Here is a 7,647-nt window from a genome sequence, read left to right on the forward strand (position 1 = left end):
GAAAGCACCACCCAAACCATCCAAAGCGACACAGCAATTCATGAAGGAAGAAAGGCATCGGGACCTTCAACTGATTTCCTCCCCAGGCTGCTTCTCAGTTCTTCTGAAAACTGAAAACTGACTTGATTTCCTTAGCTGATGAATGGGCCAGTAATGAGAAGTTGCCATGATACCTCAAGACTGACACCGGCAAGCCTCTAGTTTATGCCAGGGAGTCAGGCAGGCCTCTCCTCATGCTTGTCCTGTAGGAACCCGTTCTGACTGTTTCTTCCCAGATCTTAATCTGAACCACGGATCTTATTTCCAGGATAACACCCGCCTTCCAGGCCTTCCAGCTGGGCTCCTTTTCCTTCTTCTTTGATTGTTATAAGAACTAGCAGAAATCTGGATTAGATTTAATCCTTCTAAGTCTTCAGAGCCATTTCCTGTCCCATATTAAGCCCCATAGCTCAGGAGCCTTGCGTTGGCCTCTTGAAGGTATCTCAACACGTCCTTTCCTAGGAACAGTGGGAAAGGTGAATCCGGACAATCCCTTAGCTAGGAATCAGAGTAAGACATCAATGTTGACAAAACTAGAAGTCAAAACAAGTTATGTTCACCTGTTCAAAAAAAATGTATTAGCCATGACTTTAGAATATGGAACCACTAAATTTTCTTTTTAATAACAATGGGGTGGCAGGGGGCAAAGCAGGGGCCACAGCAGTTTTATCAAGACTACACCGCTGTGGGGAAATGCAGCTGAAGCTCACAGCCACATTGGAGAATGTCACCAATCTTCAGCCAGCGAGTGAGGACTTTCAGTGGTACCTGAAGATAAAATGGGGCGCCTGTGCTGAGACTTCTGAGAAGTGACGGTATTTCCAGCTGATGGACAGCGTGGCATTGAAAGGAGACTGAGGCAATGTCTCCAGGGTCCAGAAGCACATGCTGTGTGCACAGAAAATGCCATTGAAATCGTGAGCAATACCATCAAGTCTTAAACACTGAAAACAATAAGAAGCTCCAGAGCAGAATTTGAGTGTTGGGACATTGAACCAATGGCTTCCAGCTCCAGGCTGAGTTTGCTGGTGAAGCTGAGGAGTCAGGAATGGTGTTCCAGGACAGTGATCTGCAGGGAAAGGAGTGGGCAGACTACGATGAAAAGTTTCAGGGGTCTTTGGGAGATCTTCCAGGTTTACCCATCAATTTGTGACATGCTGAACTGTCTTCCTGAAAACTCGTTCATATGAACTGACAAGAGACAAAGGGTCCCAAGCAGCAGCCGCCTTGGAGGCTTCTCATCTCTGGTACCTGAGCTCCCTCACAATCAATCTGCTTGTTGGGGTTCGTCACAGCTCAAAGTCCATCAATAAATGGTGCTACAAAATTATATAATTTTATATATAATTTTACAATTTTATATATATATAATATATAATATATTATATATATATATATATATATATATATATATATATATATATATATATCAGCAGGACCCCATGATAACTTAGCAGAAAAAGGGCTTGCATTGTCAGCATGAACAGCAAGGCCTGGTCATCCAGAATCTGTGTTTCAAACATTCCAGGTATGCTGGTGTGTGTGTGTGTTTGTAATTCTAGCACTGGGAAAGTAGGGGCAGGAGAATTCCTGGGGCTTGTCGGCCAGCCTAGCTTACTTAGTGAGTTCTAAATCAAAGAAAAACCCTATCTCAATCAATCAATCAATCAATCAATTGATCAATCATTTTTTTTTAAAAAGGTGGGCAGCATCTGGGGAATGACTGCTAAGGAGCTCACATATGGATGCACATCCACACTGGAAACTTAATTAAACATGTTCTTTTCCAAGCTTAACTTTGTCCCACGCCATAGGTAGTACATGGAAAAAAACATGAAGCCCTAAAACAACAGCTCAAACCCACATGTTACCACATGAGCACATAAGTGTGTATGCACACACACACACACACACACACACACACACACACACATACACACACACACACCAATAATAAATTACTACCTATCATAGTGTCTGTGGGTCAGCAGCCTGTCAGGTGAGCTGTTCCCCTCTGGCTTAGTGGGGCTCCCAAGGCTATACGGGGCTCACTGGACTTTAGTGTCTGCTTTGGGGATGGCAGAGATCATGCCCCAGAATGAACTTCCCCCAGGAATGTGAAAGAATGTTAAGATGTTCATAACTGAGTTTTGAAAGGCTCCAACCATGTATTCCCCTCATCCCGTGTAGTCGGAGAGGAACTAAGTTTATACGAAGCAGCAAATACCGTGAATGGCAATTCATCCGGGCTACCTTGGGCTTTGTTCCCCAGACTCTTTGACTGACATCTAGATAGTAAATATGTCATATATTGAATTAAGTGGTCTGGCAACATGGTCATGAAAATATGCTTGTTTGAATGTTAATACTTAGACAGATATCACAGTACTGTGAGTCTTAAAACCTTTAAGTTAACATTTTAATATATGGTCTACGAAAGATTAGTCCAGCGCTCGAAGGGTGGCTCAGGGGTTAAGAGCAACTGTTGCTCTCACCGTGGTCCTGGCACATATATGATGGTTCATACTCACCTGTAGCTCCGATTCCAGAGTATCTGACATCCTTTGCCAACTTTCACAGGCACTAGGCATGCGCATGGCATCCACACACGCATGCAGGCAGAGCGCTCATGCACAGACAACAAAGTAAATAAATCTAAACAAAAGTCTGTCCAACACTTTAGTTTTATGTTTATAGATAAACCTTTTAATTTAAGCCTTAATTTATTAATTCACTCAGTCTTGAACTGTGAATAAACCCTACAAAGAAGCTTATTTTTTAAAGGATTTGTATATATAAAACAATACAAGAACCCAGACTTAGTATGTATAAAGAAGGTTTATAAAAATCCTTTGGTTTTTTTTTTTTTTCTAAAAATATGATACAAAACTGAGGTGGTTTATTTTTTTTTTTTTTTTTTTTTTTTTTTTTTTTTTTTTTTTTTTTCCAGAAGAACAGTACATTGGTCAATAACTTCTTCTGGAAGACATGAGTTTTTAAACGGAAATCTCAGTGCTGGGCACACACTCTCAGTTGGAGGTTGTAGAGATGTCCAGAACGACAGAGGCCACCACTTTTGTTGCCCACCGTGACTAGATGATAAGACCTTATTGTTGAAGATTCCTCTCAGTTTGGCTAAAGGATACAGAAAAATCAGTCTTAGCCTCAAACTGCCCAGGACTCCCTTCCAGTTAACCCCCCACAGTGCTGGAGGATGCTGTGTAGTACTGCTCGGAAAGAAAGTGTTCAGGGCTCTTACCCAGCCCTGACTCAACAGAGACAAGCTGTGCCCACTGGTGCGGTAGTGGTGTGATGCCTCTTGGGGTGAGCAGCTGCCTTCTGATTTGATCTTTGGCCCACTCCACAGGAGAGTTCACACTCATATTGTAAACCTGGTCAAAGGCCCACAAGTGGAGAAACCATGAACCCTAGGAGGATACAATCTTTTTGTATTGTTTTGCTCGGTGGTCATAATGTCAAACGGAGTTCTAAATCCTTATGCTTACACACATAGATTTGTTTTGCTCCCAGCCTTAGTTGGATGAGTGGGTAGTTGTTGATGCATAAACCTACGTGTGTCAAAGTGCAGAAAATAAGTTACCACAAGTGCTCACTGATTCATAGGTCTATTCCAACCTTCCCCCCTCCCCCACAGTAAGTTTAGGGAACGACTTGGAAAAGGCAGTAGAGAGGTTTTTTGAGATCTGTAGGATGAGAAAGAAAGCTGTAAAATACTGTCCTTCAGATATGACATGGCTGATACATCAGCAAACAGCAGACGTGGTCACCTGCATAAAACCTGCACAAGATCAAGCCAATCACGGTTCCAGCATGGAAGCGGCTGGAGATCCTGAGGACCTGCTCCTTGCTAAGGATCTTTTGTCAGTTGACATCTGGCAGAAGCACAAAGATAACTCTTTTTTCAGAATGCATCACTAGTAGATGCCCCCAGGCCCCAGTGAACAGGCCCACACTAGTGCACATATGCTCAATGTTGATTACACACTTGGAGGTCATAAACAATAATTTTCAAAGAACATGAAGTCTGGAAAGGATGTTGAAGGATGGAGGGGTGGGAGAGAAGTAGTGGGGATAGATATGATCAAAATACTTTAGATGTACTTAGAAAAAGATACAGAACTCAGGTTATTAGCCAAAATGGCAGAATGGACCCAGACATGGGGTAGGGGGAAGCATTATAAAATTGAAAGACTATCTGTGTGCTATGTACATCCTATGATTCCAGCACTTGGGAGGTGAAGGCTGTACTAAGAGTTCAAGGTCATGTATAAACACATGCATGCATACATACATACTTAAGTCACTTACTTACACATTTCTTACTGAACTGCCAGCATAAGGCAGAGAGATGCATGTCCTTCAAAGAAGAGGACAATTAGGACAGGTGATGCCCACTGTGGTCACACATTGGTCAATCTCAGGGGTCTTAACAACTGGTTTTTACTTTGCTTTATAACAATACGAGATTCACATGCTTTAAAATTTTCTCATAGTCTAGGCTGGGACTGGTGCTGTGACCTTCATAACAGAGATACTACAAAGTCACTCTTTACCTGTCTAAAAAGGAGAGAGAAAAGAGGCACAGAAGATGTCAGGGTTTTCTACCTGAGAAAATATTCTATCTAAATGTAGATTCCTGCAAAATGGTGCAGGAAATTTTTACCCACCATGCAAATGGGGTTAGCAAGAGTGTGCTTGGTAGAAACAATTGCAGGAGAAAATAATATGGCTTGTGCCCCAAGAAGTGACCAGTGGCCTGGGGTCCCTAACCTGGATCTGGAGAACAGGCATTTCTGGCTCTGTGCTATTCTGAAGATGTGCTCTTCACTTGGCCTTGGTCACCACAACTCATTTCTGGGTCCCAAAGGAAACTCCAGCCTCTACTTTTTTACTTGAAAATAAATTAGACTGTCGACAGGGAACATATTTACTGGTCAAGAAAAAAAGTAACAAAAAAAGAGAACTTTGCATTTATTTTTTCCTCTGTAGACAGGAAGAGACTACGGAGGGACTCCGACCACCTCCATTCCAGGGGCCAACCTGCTCTGCTCCTGTGAAACCACAGAGTGGGAGAATACATTCAAAATGATACTCATATACATAACTGTTGGGCTATAGGATGGGGAATTGTGGGAAGAGTCATTTGGAGGGCCTGGGAGGCGGGGAGGCCGTGAGCAAGGTGGGCTGGATGCACAGGGGTACTTGCTCTGCATCCAGACTTCAACATCAGTATTTCTGCGAGTGAGCAAAGGTTGAGACAAAGTGAATTAACTGGATTGAGAAGAAAAATAAAAGAAAAGGAAAAGGGAAAGGGAAAGGAAAGAAAAGAAAAGCTTCTTGACAGCTTTATATGAGGTTTCAACTTCAAAGTGTTGAAGCTTGGGGGGGGGTGAGAAGGCATTTAAGATTGTGCCTTGGTATGGCTTGGACAGCAGAGAGAGAGAGAGAGAGAGAGAGAGAGAGAGAGAGAGAGAGAGAGAGAGAGAGAGACAGAGAGAGAGACAGAGACAGAGAGTGTTGAGTACTTAGTGTCTTTATAAAAATTCCCAGTACAGAGGATGCAACCTAAATGTACAGTGAGTTTCAACCCTGGCCAAATATGAGTGTCTTCTGGAAAACTTTAATGTTGCCATGCCAGGCATCCAATGCCAGATTGTAATAATAAATAATAATAATAAATCATTATCACAACAGTTGACACAAGAACTTGACTGTGTTTTCAAAACACCTATGTTTATTCTACTGTGCCACAGAGAAAGATCTTCTAGGACATTCCCCAATCTCAAACAGGCCTTAGAATCACTTGGTTAGTTGTTACAAAGGCCAGTTCCGAATCCTCAGTGGGACTCAGAAATGTGCTTCTCAACCGGCCTGCTCAGCAACCATGACAAAGATAGTGGCCGCTCTTCATGGCTGGCTTTCTGGTGTTAATTGTTTTTCTCTTCTCTGTGACCAACTATTTAACAAGAAACAGCTTTCGAAGTGTTTATTTTGGCTTAAGTCTCGATGGCCCAGTCTGCTGTGCTGGTTACATTATTTTTAGTAGTAGTTAAAGTGGGGTGGGTGGTCTTACTAGGTTCACGGGCAGGAGAGAAAGAGAGAGATAGATAGAGAGAGAGAGAGAGAGAGAGAGAGAGAGAGAGAGAGAGAGAGAGAGAGAGCTGAATAGTCATCTTCCAATAATTTTCTCTTTTTTTTCGGGGGTCTAAGACCCCAGTCCTTGAGATTCTGCCACTCTTGTTCCGGGCAGATTTTCCCACTGCCAGTTAATCGTCTCAGGAAACACCCTCACCACACGATTATGCCTAGAGGTATTTCCTACGAGATTCACAGGCCAGTGGAGCTGGCAGTAAAGATGAACCACCATGACTGGCATGTATAACTTTATGATGAAACATGAGTCATAGAAGGTGTAGAAGATAAAGTGTTGATAGGGGATTGGGATAAGCATGTGTGAAGCCAGAGACTTGGAGGCTGGGGAAAGGCTCTGGCTGAGGACACCCTCTAAGCCCTGTCTACAAGTAGCTTCAGATGCCCGCACTCTCTAGTGAGTTAGAGAAGCCCACCAGCTAGTGCTATATTTCCTGAACTCACTCTGTTTCCAGGACAAGTGAGTACCTGCTGACATCAACATAAAGTCTGCTAAAATTTCCTGAGAAAGGACACTAAAAAGGCCGAGGTGCCTGACAATGTTCTTATAACGACGAGAAAGGTACAGAATTGACAACGGACAGGATAAAACTCCAAGTCAACTGCTCTCCTTTCAAAACCACTCAGCATCTTAGAAAGTGAGGCCTTTGAGAAACTGTCCGTGTGTGTGTGTGTGTGTGTGTGTGTGTGTGTGTGTGTGTGTGTGTGTGTGTGAAAATAGGTAGGTTCATGTTTGTGAGCATCCACGTTCATATGCCTACTAACGTGAGCATGTGAGTGTGCTATGCTGGCAGAGGCCAGAGACCACTGTCTTCTATCGATCTCCACTTATTTTTTTGAAACAGGGTCTTTCAGAGCATCTGGAGCTCACTGGTATAGCTAGACTGGGTGACTAACAAGCCATACATAGTCTCCTGCCTTCACTTGTTTGGGGCTGGGATTATAATCGTGAACCACCAAAACCTGACTTTTGTGTGTTCTACGGATTGAGCTTGAGTCCTTATGACGGAAAGGTGAACACTTCCCTGACTGAGAGCTTTCTCTCAGCCCCAAGAGCTGTCAATTTTGAGGACACAGATGTGTGCTTATAGTCATAATCTCTGTCTCTCTCGGGATCTGTCCATCTGCCATCCCAGAGAGCTCTCGTTCTGCAGCATGGGAAATGTTTTCTATGCTCTCCGTCCATAGTGCCATGGTCTCCTAGCCTGCCTCACGTTGAGTTCATCTCTAAGGGGTGAAGCAGAAGTAAGGAAAGTTCCACTGGCTGAGGTTTGTCCTGGAGTCAGGGTGAGAAGACACTCTGAGTTGCAGCCAGGCCAGGGAGGTCCACGCCACACCTCACCTTCTACAAGAAGTAACTTGGGAAAGAGAAAGATGAACCACCTATTTGGTCCAAGTCACCTCTTATCACTGATAGTGCCCCAGGCACTGTTGGGC

At 43.5% G+C, this 7,647-nt stretch overlaps 1 pseudogene; it reads left to right on the forward strand.

Annotated features, from left to right (window-relative positions):
- Positions 1 to 636: 636 nt before the first annotated feature.
- LOC143436559 (CXXC motif containing zinc binding protein pseudogene) lies at positions 637 to 1,200 on the forward strand (annotated as a pseudogene).
- Positions 1,201 to 7,647: the final 6,447 nt, after the last annotated feature.

This window comes from Arvicanthis niloticus, chromosome 23 (genome assembly GCF_011762505.2).
Source record: "Arvicanthis niloticus isolate mArvNil1 chromosome 23, mArvNil1.pat.X, whole genome shotgun sequence".
NCBI classification, from domain to species: domain Eukaryota; kingdom Metazoa; phylum Chordata; class Mammalia; order Rodentia; family Muridae; genus Arvicanthis; species Arvicanthis niloticus.